This window comes from Camelus ferus, chromosome 9, assembly GCF_009834535.1.
Source record: "Camelus ferus isolate YT-003-E chromosome 9, BCGSAC_Cfer_1.0, whole genome shotgun sequence".
NCBI classification, from domain to species: Eukaryota; Metazoa; Chordata; class Mammalia; order Artiodactyla; family Camelidae; genus Camelus; species Camelus ferus.
In genome coordinates, this window is record NC_045704.1 from 17,368,275 (window position 1) to 17,380,463 (window position 12,189).

The following is a 12,189-nucleotide window of genomic DNA, read 5'->3' on the forward strand; positions in this document are numbered from 1 at the left end:
ACCTTCCTCTAAGTAAGGGAGACTTCCTTCTGCCTGACTGCCTTTGAGCTGGAGCATCAGCATTTTCCTGCCTTCAGACTTATGCTGAAACATTCTTCTTGAGCCAGCTGGCCTTTGGACTGGAATGACACCATTGGCTCTCATTCGTCTCCAGCTTGCTGGCTCGCCCTGCAGATCTTGGGACTTGTCAGCTTCTGTAATCATGTGAGCCAATTCTTTATAAATCTCTTTGTTTATCCCTCTCTCCAACTCTCTGTCTCTCTCTAGATCTAAATCTGTATCTGTCCTATTGGTTCTGTTTCTATGGAGAACCCTAATACAATTAGGTTCTGGATTTGAAATTTCTTCAGGAGAAAAGAAGTTTATCTGCCTTTCTTGGAGCTGGTGGATTCACATGAGACATACTTTAAAAATGATGCTTACCCCTTTCGTTTCCTGAACCCTTTCACTTGCACTCCTCTCTTTTCCAAGTTTCAGGCACATAGGACTTAGATGCTTTCATGAGCCCTGGATTGTAATGCTTGACCTAAGCCCACCCTGTTCCTCATTTAAGGCCAAAATTTTCCTTTCTTTTGAGTTATCTTCCTAGTCCCACCCCATCAAAGCTCCCAACTCAGTGTGGTAGATTTGGAAGTAGGTGGTAGGGGAAAAGCAGTCTGAATCTTCAGGTGATTCATGTGTAGTTGAAAGCTCTCTAACCTTCTCAGAATCGTTTGCTAAATGAATTGGATGAAATATCAAGTAGTTTAATAAAGTAGGGTGAACATTTTAGGCAGAGTGTGGTGATATCTTTGAGTAATTGCCCAGGGGGCAGGCATGATAGCCTTTCTGGTAGTCGGTCTTAGGGTCAGTACCTCCTATGCACTTACTGCTTTGACAGATTCTTCACTTTTCCTCCTCAGAAACCACAGCTCCTCTAAAAACAGTAACTCATAAGCACTCCCACAGAACTAGCAATGGAGATTCTACTGCTGAAATGAGAAGAGAGAAGGAGAGCCACTATTTGCATGTCTCCATTGGATCTTTGTAAGTTAGCACATATTGTGGTTTTTAAAAGGTCCATTTTAGAAGAATATAGATCACTTCAAAGATGATGAGAAAATCAGTAGTTTTATATTGTGTGTGGTCATAAGTAAAGAAAAGACTTGATAGGAGAGCAGATTTTAATGGAGGCATTAAGGCACCCTGTTTGAGAAGATGCTAGTAAATTAAGTCTTCACAAGTCTGTGAAGCTGCGCTGGCTTAAATTACTTCACACCTAACATATTATTGTATCGATCTTCCCTTCCAGGTTCCCTGTGAGAAGGAAGGAGGAATTTAGGGGGAAGATTATGATTATAATGTGAAATAACAAACTCCCTGTATCTATTTTAATATTTAAATATTTTAGGTCTTTTTAATATTCTAAAAAGTCCCTTTTGAACCCTATTTCTCTTGCTGACTTCTACTCTATCCCTGTCTTCCTTTTTACAGACAAATTTCCTCAGAGTTGTTTTTAGCTGGTATCCCCATTTATGTATCTCCCATTCATTCCTCAGCATTGTGGAGTTCCCCTGTCACACAGCTGAAATGCTCTAATGTCTCCAATGATGAAGTCACCCCAAAACACACTAAATTCTTCTCTCTTTGTTTTACCAGAAGTCCCAGAGCACTTGACACTGTTGACACATGCAGGTAGTTTCTACTCACTGGAGCTGCTGCCATGGCCCTCACTCTGTTGGCTTCCCACCAGTCTGGCTATTCCTTTGCAGTTTTCTTTGCTACCTCCTCTGATCTGTCCATCCCATCAGTGTCAGTGGTCTTTAGAGTTCTGAGCTGTGCCCTCTCCTCTTTCTAGATCTACTCACCAGGCCCTCTGGGACTTTAGTTGTAATCATTCTCTTTTGAGTTGTGTATCTCAACAGTCTACCAGATATCTGCTTTTGAATATGCAACATGTCCAAAACTGAACTTATCTTACCTCCAAACCTGATTTTTAAAACTAATATTTTTTTTTTTTAGTGGCTGGTGCCCCACAGTGATCTCTGCCAGAAACCTGGCCACCACCCTAGACAATTCCCTTTGTCATTTCCTCATCTAGCCAGTAATTCAGTCTTGACCATGCTACCTCCTAAATATCTCTCTAACCTGTCCACTCCTTTTTCTAACCTTCCTCGCACGATTGATTCAAACCATCACCATTTCCTTTTTGAGATTACGGCAACAGTCTTCTCTTTCACTCCCTTCTTTGCCTCCAGTCTAATTCCATTCCCCCTCTAATTCATTGTCCACAGTGCAGCTAGAGTGATTTTATAATAAACTAAATTCTGATCAGAACTTTTTCCACTATTAAAGTCCTTTAACTGTTCTCTCTTGCCCTCAGGATGCACTTTGATCTCTTCAGCATGGCTCCCAAGTTTTTTGTCATGTTACACATTTAAAAGGCCTCAGTCTCCACCAGCTTCATCTCTGCCAGTCCTGCCCCTCCCCCACCCCAATTCTTGCACTTTATCCTCCAGCCACACCAACGTACTTTATTCCTTAATTGCCCCTGCTCTCTATTGCATCTGGGCCTTTGTGCTCCTATCATGCCTCATTATTTTCCTATCAGTTTTGTTATCCTTCAGGCCTTGGTTGAGACATTATTTTTTCTGTAATCCTACACTAACACACCAACCCCAGACTATGCTGCTGAAGTATTCAGTGCTTACCCCTTCTGTAGCATTTAGCATACTTTCTTGAGACCGCCTGGTGAGTAAGCACTGTAAGCACCTTTTGGGCAGGGACTCTGTGTCTCATTGTTGAATTCCTGGAGCCAAGAAAAGCATCTGTCACCTAGTAGATGCTCAGTAAATATTTATGATCTCAGTGAATGATTTCCATAGTTACTTTGGACATGTCTCATTAAACTAATTGAACAACTAGTATAGAATTTTGTAGGAAGCAAGCAGAAATGAGGTCCAACATTTGATGTCAGTTATTTTTAAAAATTAAATCAAAATTCATATTTTTGCAGTTTTACAAGCTCGCTATGGGCCTGAATGGGTTTTTAGGATAGTATAGCGAAGTCTAAATTCCCGCCAGCTGACACAGCCCTTATCCAGGCCTTAAGATTCTTTTTCTTTTTTTTGGTAACAGATCTATCAGTCTTTATTTAATACACTATACAGTTTATCCATTTAAAGTGTATAATTCAGTAGTTTTTAGTATATTCACAATATTTTGCAACCATCACCGCAATCAACCTTAGAACATTTTCATCCCCTGACAAGAAACCCCATACCCATTAGCAATCATTCCTCATTCCCCTCCCTCCTCTCATCTTGTCCCTCTATCCTCTGGAAACTACTACCACTTTTTGTCTCTATGAATTTGCCTATTCTGGGTATTTCATTTAGATGGAATCATGTAATATGTGGCTTTTATGACTGGCTTCTTCCACCTAGCATGATGTTTTCAAGACTTATTCACTTTGTGTCATATAAAGTACTTTACTTCTTTTTGTTGTCAAATAATATTCCATTATATACCCCCATTTTGTTTAACCATTCATAGTTGACAGACATACAGCTAGTTTCCACTCTGGCTATTACAAATAGTCCTGCTTATGAACATTTGTGTACGAGTTCTTGTCTGGACATACATTTTCATTTATCTTGAATGTAAATCTGAGAGTGGAATTGCTGGGTCATAGGAGGACTTAGGATTCTTTAGAAATGAGGTTGCCGTAGAGAATATGCTCACAAACACATGAAACCCTTTGAAAAACTTGCTCTTTAATTTAATTTAGCAAATAGGCAAGTTTTACAGCTGGTTCTTTATATAGCTGCTTCTTTGAAGAATTGACATTAATCAAATTTCTCTGTCTAATGTAAAAGTAGCAAACAAATGTGCAAAGTCTAATTCTCTAGTATATATTAATATAGCCCTTCTTGGGTTTAAATGGAAGTGGGAGACATTAATGTCTGTCTCTGCCCATTTTCACTCCCACTTCACTTCACCTTGGACCACACAAAGCTGGCTGACAGCTTTCCCCAGAAAAGCTTCAGCTGGGGAAGGGGGCCTATTAGCTGATTTTAGCCATAATTAATATAGTGCTTTCATCTCTGGAATTTATTGTTCCTTTTGTATTATTTTTCCCTTTGGGTCTTCTTTTGTCTTATCCATACATCTCTGCCACCATTTACATTCCTATTTTTCCCCTAATCTTCCCTTCTCCTTAAACTCCTGGTTGTATCATACTGTTTCTCAGTCCTATGTGAGTTAAGACAATAAAGTTATAAGACTCATATGAGTTATAGGATTCCTTTTACAAGTATATCATATCCGGATAAATATGAACATCTTAAAAGTAGTCCTAGTTGGCTACATATTTATTCCAAAAGTTCTGTCATTACTTAAAATATTTTGGTTACTTATCAGGTATAGTTGCTCTCCAAACTAGTCTGGGCCTTACAATAAGACCAGTTTCACTTCCTTGTAATCACACTGAGTATTTCAGGGGTCCTGTCACTCTGCTTGTTTTTATTTGTCTTCCTGTTCCCAGTTCCCCCTTTCTTTTGTTTCTTTAGTCCCCAAGCAAGAAGAGTCTGGGTTCAGCGGGGCTCCAAGTACATGGCAAGGCTCATCATCATAGAGAAACCAGGCAGGGGAGGGATGTTGGCATGCTTCACAAGACTTTGACATTTAAATAAATCATGCTTAAACAGCTCTTTTTAGTCTGTCCTTTCCAGTGTCCCATTTCTGCTTTGTGATCCCTTCCTCTCATTTCACACAGCAAAGAGCCATCAAATCCTAGGGCTGGGAACGTAGCCTTGAATTGTCCTCCTCTCAGAGGAAACTTGGGGAGAATGTGTAGGGAGAGGAACGTCAGAGGGCTCCATTTCCTTCTGCTCCTGGGTAGTTAGTTAATGTTCAACCAGCACTTCCCGCTCTCGGGGAGACCAGGATCGTGTTCCAGCCCCACACTGCTGCTCAGGGCAGAGGGGACTTTGTACAGAGAGCTGATTTGAGAGAGAACTGCATCTGACCTTCGTACTTCATCTTTAGAGTCTATATCCGTCTATGGTCTTGTATCTTCTCAGTTCTTAGGCTCTTCCTCTCTGGGGAGAGGGTTGGGCCAGAATGAGGATGTCAACTAGTGGGGGAGGGAGGAAAAGAAATTCGGAAGTTTCCGCAGCAAAAATTAACATAAAGCTGCACTTCCTGCCCACCATGCTTCCTTCTCTTCCCCAGCAGTTTGTGAATGCCACCCCTCCAAACCCAAGTGAGATGTTAGCTGATTGTACTATGTCTATAGGATCTCCTCGAAGGTGGGGAGACCTATGTTGTGGCTACCATCTTACCTGCTTTTCTCCTCTCCAGAGGAGTCTGCTTCTCACAAATAGGTATGAGGCGAATGGTCTAGAATTCAACCTCCCTTCACCCTTTATAAATTGCAGAATAAGTGTAGTGTCTGTTTAGATAATAAAGCAGTGGGGAGAAAGACACAGAAAGCATTGTATTACCTACCAGGGAGGGAACCAGAGAGCACCATTAGTGAATGGACATCTCTGGAGCAGAGTAAAGGATGAGGCGCAAACAAAGAAGGAAACTAAAGGGAGCCAAAGAATTGTAGGAATTCAGGGTCTAATCCATGGGGGAATAAAGAGGAGGCTGGACAGAGACTTTTGGTGGTCCTAGCCCTGCTGCCTGAAAGAAGAGTTGACTGATCGGCGCCTCTTCTGGGCATGGCCGTAGGCTAGGTTCTGGGCTGTAGCGCTCAGTGGACGTGGTTCCTACTTTACAGGTGTACAGTCTAACCAAAAGAAGGTAACAACAAGTAGAGAGTAGATGAGATTTTCATGATGTGTGGTATTGTGGGCTGGGATGCTGCTTCCATCACTAACAGCTAACGTTTATTGTTCACCTGTTGTTCTAAATGTTTTACACATGGATTAACTCCTTGACGCCTGACAACAGCGCTGTGAAGTATGTACTATTATTATCCTTGTTTTGTAGGTGAAGAATCTGAGGCACAGAAACATTGCAAATAGCTTGTCTGAAGTCTCACAGTAGAGACCCGGGAGCAGGAACTCCAGCACAGCTGGTCTGGCTCTAGAACATGTGCTCTTAGGTAACACGGCCTCTAGTAAGTGGTCCAAAGAGTGTGCAGAAGCTCTGTGGCTTCACATCCACATGCCTTTGTAGCTGCTTGCCTGCCCTTTTTGCCTGGGGGACTTCCTTAAAACTCTGGTCAGGGGAGATGCTCCTTTGACATTTTGTCTGACTCCCTCTGCTTATCCTGGGGCAGTCACTATCCTTTGAGTTTGACTAGGGCTTTGTGTATATTTTGTTTAACTACTTAGCATTTTATTTGTTGGAATATCTGGCTGTTGTGTTATAAGCTTCTGGAGAGCAGGACTTCCTTATTCGGGAAAATTTGAAATCGTTGTAAAAGTAAAGCCAATAATATAATGAATCTACGTGTACTCTTCATGCAGCTTCAGCAGTTACCATTTCATGGCCAGTCTTGTCCCATCCACTGCCCTCCTCAAACCTGGATTGTTTTGAAGCAAATCCCAGTTATCAAGTCATTTCATCTGTAAATATTTCAATTGTATTACTAAAACATAAGGGATCTTTTAAAAACATAACCACAGTACCATTATCACACCAAAAAGTAATACTTCTCCAGTATCATAAAATATTAAATGTTTAAATTTCTGCCAATTACCTCATAATTTTTTCCCTTCCCTTCAAGTTTTTCTTTATTCCTTCATTTCTTGCTTTGTCCTCCACTCTGCCCCCACACTCTTTTTACAGTAGAATTTTTAATACACATCCAAATAAGGACATGACTTTAAAAAAAATTTTCCATTCTTTTTACATGCTCTGCACAGTTCTCTCAATCTTGATTTTTTTTTCTGAACATTTTATTTTATTCTATTTTTGGTAGGTAATTAGATTTACTTACTTATTTTTGGAGGAGTTCCTCGGGATTGAACCCAGGACCTTCATGCCCTTTGCCACTTGAGCTATACCTTCCCCAACAAGGGCATGGTTTTTTAATCTTCATGTTGTTCTCAGCACCTGGCTTAATGCCTGACATATAGTAAATCCTCAATAAGTGTTAAATAAATGAATCATCAGAAGTCTGTAAAATGTCCTGGTTGAATTAGTGCAGCCTTACTGTCACTTTTGGCTAGTTTGCTGGGATGGCTTTTGGTTTCTGATAACTTTAGTTAGGGGTTAACTTTGACGCTAGCTACTATCAGTCAGTACCTGTGTAACATTACTAAAGGTTCGAGGGTAATGAATGCATCTGTGACTCAGATTTACAGGTTAGCAGGAAGTGGGCTTTTGCTTTCTTGTCTCTGTTTTTTGTCCTTAACCTCCTATCGTGTCATGTTAAGTTTGAACTGACCATGTTTAGCTTTTTTGTTATTTCTTCGGAGCAGGGACCCGGAAGGAGCTCCCTGAGAGCATAAACAGCTTTCATACGGTGCTGCGGTAGGCAGCATTCTAAGATGTTATGCCAAGATTTACTCCTAATCCCTTGGCTGTGAATATAAAATGAGTAATCATGCCTGTGATTGTGTTACCTTATGTGGCAAGAGGAATTTTGCAGATGTAATTAGGGTTACTAATCAGTTAACTTTGAGTTTAACAGAGAGATTATCTGAATTGGTTTAATATAATCACAGTAGTCCTTTAAAAACAGGCAGTTTTTTTCTAGCAAGTCTCAGAAGGGACCTGTAAAAAGATTCGATTTAAGGGATGTTCTCCTTTGCTGAGATGGGAGGAGACCTCATGCCTAGGACCTGAGAAGGTCCTCTAGTAGCTAACAGTGTTCATATCAGGACAATGGGGACCTCAGTCTCATAACATCAAGGAACTAAGTTCTGTGAGCTAATAAATGAGTGTTGTTTAAAACCAGTAAATTTGTGGTAATTTGTCTAGCAAAAATAGAAAATGAATACAGGTGCTTTGTACCTGATAGGTTGAATTAGCTGATCCTTTGCTTATTTTACTTTTAAAAATTGAAACAAAATTAAAATACATTGACAAGCATTTAGATATTTTCTTAAATTTTATTTTTTATTGAAGTGTAGTTAATTTACAATGTTAGTTTCAAGTATACAGCAAAGTGATTCAGTTATACATATACATGCATATTTTTTATTCAGATTCTTTTCCATTATGTTATTAAAAGAAACTGAATATAGTTCCCTGTGCTATATAGTGGTATGTCCTTGTTGTGCATCTATTTTATATATAGTAGTGTGTATCTGTTAATCCAAACTCCTAATTCATCTTTCCCCTCCCCTTCCCCTTTGGTAACCATAGTTTCTTGTCCGTGAATCTATTTCTCATTTATAAATAAAATTTGTATCTTCTTTTAGATTCCATATATAAGTGATATCATATGATATTTGTCTTTGACTTAATTCACGTAATATGATAATCTCTAGGTCCATCCATGTTGCTGCAAATGGCATTATTTTATTCATTTTTATGCTGAGTAATATTCCGTTGTATATATATATACCACATCTTCTTTATCCATTTATCTGTCGATGGACATTTAGGTTGCTTCCATGTCTTGGCTATTGTAAATAGTGCTGCTATGAACATTGGGGTGCATGTGTCTTTTTGAATTATAGATTTCTCCAGATATTTGCCCAAAAGTGGAATTGCTAGATCAGATGGTAAGTCTTTTTTTTTTTTTTTTTAGTTTTTAAGGGAACCTTCATACTGTCCTCCATAGTGGCCGCACCAATTTACATTCCCACCAACAGTGTAGGGGGGTTCCTTTTTCTCCACACCCTCTCCAGCATTTATTATTTGTAGACTTTTTAATGATGGCCATTCTAGTCTGTGTGAAGTGATATCTCATTGTAGTTTTCATTTGCATTTCTCTAATAATTAGTGATATTGAGCATCTTTTCATTGCCTGTTGGCCATCAGTATGTCTTCTTAGGAGAAATGTCTATTTAGGTCTTCTGCCCATTTTTGATTGTTTTTTTTTTTTTTAATGTTAAGTTCTATGAGCTGTTTGTGTATTTTGGAAATTAGTTCCTTGTCAATCATGTCATTTGCAAATATTTTCTCCTATTCTGTAGATTGTCTTTTCATTTTGTTTATGGTTTCCTTTGCTGTGCAAAAGCGTTTAAGTTTAATTAGGTCCCATTTGTTAATTTTTGCTTTTATTTTCATTACTCTAGGAGCTGGTTTGAAAAAAATATTGCTGCAGTTTATGTCAAACAGTGTTCTGCCTATGTTTTCCTCCAGGAGTTTTATAGTATCCAGTCTTAAATTTAGGTCTTTAATCCATTTTGAGTTTATTTTTGTATTTGATGTTGGAGAATGTTCTAATTTCATTCTTTTACAGGTAGCTGCCCAGTTTTCCCAGTATCACTCATTGAAGAGACTGTCTTTTCTCTACTGTATATTCTTGCCTCCTTTGTTGTAGACTAATGCACCATAAGTGTGTGGGCTTATTTCTGGATTTTCTATCCTTTCCATTGAGCTGTGTGTCTCTGTTTTTGTGTTAGTACCATACTCTTGATTATTGTAGCTTTGCAGTATAGTCTGAAGTCAGGGAGTGAGATTCCCCCACGTATGTTCTTTCTCAGGATTGTTTTGGTTATTTGTTGTCTTTTATGTTTCTATACAAATTTTAACATTTTTTTGTTCCAGTTCTGTGAAAAATGCCACTGGTAATTTGATAGGGATTGCATTGAATTTGTAGATTGCCTTGGGTAGTATGGTCATTTCAACAATATTTATTCTTTCAACCCATGAACATGGTATGTCTTTCCATCTGTTTGTGTTGTCTTCAATTTCTTTCATCAGAGTCTTACAGTTTTCAGAATATAGGTCCTTTGCCTCCTTGGGTAGGTTTATTCCTAGGTATTTTATTCTTTTTGGGGGATAGTAAATGGGATTGTTTCCTTAATTTCTTTTTCTACTATTTTGTTGTTAGTGTATAGAAATGTAAGCTATTTCTGTGTATTAATTTTGTATTCTGCAACTTTACTGTATTCACTGATGAGCTCTAGTAGTTTTCTGGTAGCATCTTTAGGATTTTCTATGTATAGTATCATGTCATCTGTAAACAGTGACAGTTTTACTTCTTCTTTTCCAATTTAGATTCCTTTTATTTCTTTTTCTTCTCTGATTGCTATGGCTAGAACTTCCAAAACTATGTTGAATAAAAGTGGTGAGAGCGGGCATCTTTGTCTGGTTCCTGATCTTAGAGGAAATGCTTTCACCACTGAGTATGATGTTAGCTGTGGTTTTGTCATATATGACCTTTATTATGTTGAGGTATGTTCCCTCTATGCCCACTTTCTGGAGAGTGTTTATCATAAATGAATGTTGAATTTTATCAAAACTTTTTCTACATCTATTGATATGATCATATGGTTTTTATTTTTCAATTTGTTAATGTGGTGTATCACATTGATTGATTTTACACATATTGAAAAATCCTTGTATCCTTGGGCTAAATCCCACTTGATCATGGTGGATCAATCCCACTTGATCCTTTTAATGTATTGTTCAAGTCGATTTGCTAGTATTTTGTTGAGGATTTTTGCATCTATATTCATAAGTGATATTGACTTGTAATTTTTTGTGTGATATCTTTGTCTGGTTTTGGTATCAGGATGGTGATGGCCTTGTAGAATGAGTTTGGAAGTGTTCCTTCCTCTGCAGTTTTTTGGAATAGTTTCAGAAGGATAGACATTAACTCTTCTCTAAATGTTTGGTAGAATTCACCTGTGAAGCCATCTAGCCCTGGACTTTTGTTTGTTGAAGTTTTAAAATTACTGATTCAATTTTAGTGCTGGTAGGCATTTAGATCTTAAATGTACAATTTGATTTGTGGTAACTGTGCACACCCACGTAATCACTACCTCAATTGAGTTGTAGATTATTTCCATCGGCCTAAAGAGCTCCCAAGTGCATCTTCATTGTTAACTCCACCCTCTATGGTGAATTCTGACAGCATTAATTACTACTGTCTATTCTTGAACTTCCCTTAAATGGCATCATATAGCATGTGCTCCTTTGTGTCTGGCTTCTTTTGTACAGCATAATGTTTTGGGGACTCATTCATCTTGTTTTAGCAGCAGTTTGTGCCCTTTTTATTTCTGATTAGTATTCCCTTGTATGGATATACCACAGTCTGGTTATCCATTCACATGCTGATGGATATTTGAGTTGCTTCCACTTTTTGGCTATTATGAATAATGCTGGTGTGAACATTTATGTATAATTCTTTGCATGGGTATCTATTATAATTTCTCTCATGTAAATACCTAGTTGCTGAACTCTATAAGTACATTTAACTTGATAAGAAATGCCAAATTCTTTTCCAGAGTGGTAGTGCCATTTCATGTTTCTACCAGCAGTATGTCAGAATACCAGTTTTTTCCCAACCTCACAGCACTTGGTATCATTAATCTTTTAAAGTTTAGCCAAAATTTCTTTTCAAATATTTCTCTGTGGCTGCAGAATAGATTATTCATCCTCATGTCTGTCTCAGGGAATATTCTCGCAACTCCCACATTTTTCAATACTACCTATGTTTTAGGCCAATGTTTCCTAACATAGAATATACGTTAAGAATCATCTAATAAATAAGATTATACTGTATAGCACAGGGAAATATATACAAGATCTTGTGGTAGCTCACAGTGAAAAAAATGTGACAATGAGTATATGTATGTTCATGTATAACTGAAAAATTGTGCTCTACACTGGAATTTGACACAACATTGTAAAATGACTATAACTCGATAAAAAAAAATGTTAAAAAAAAAAAGAATCATCTAGGTGTTTTTCAAAACACTCAAGCCCAAGTGTCACTCCAGACATAATGTATCGGCTTCTTCAGTGATGGTTTGTAGGCTTAGTATGTATATAAAAAATGTTTCCTAGGTAATTCTGACTTATACTCCTAGCTAAAAACCACTGCTATTAGTCTTAAGTCCTATCTGTTATAGCAGAGGTTCTCCATCATGGCTACACATGAAATGCATCTGGGAAGCTTTGGAAAAATTACCAGTGCCTGGGTTCCCCCGCACACCAATTAAATTAAATCTGTGAGTTGGGTCTGAATACCAGTTGTTTCTAAAATTTTCCCGGTCATTCTATTGTGTAGCCATATTTCTCATCAAATTTCTCCCTGTCGTCTCTTGTGGCATTTTCCATTTCTATTTT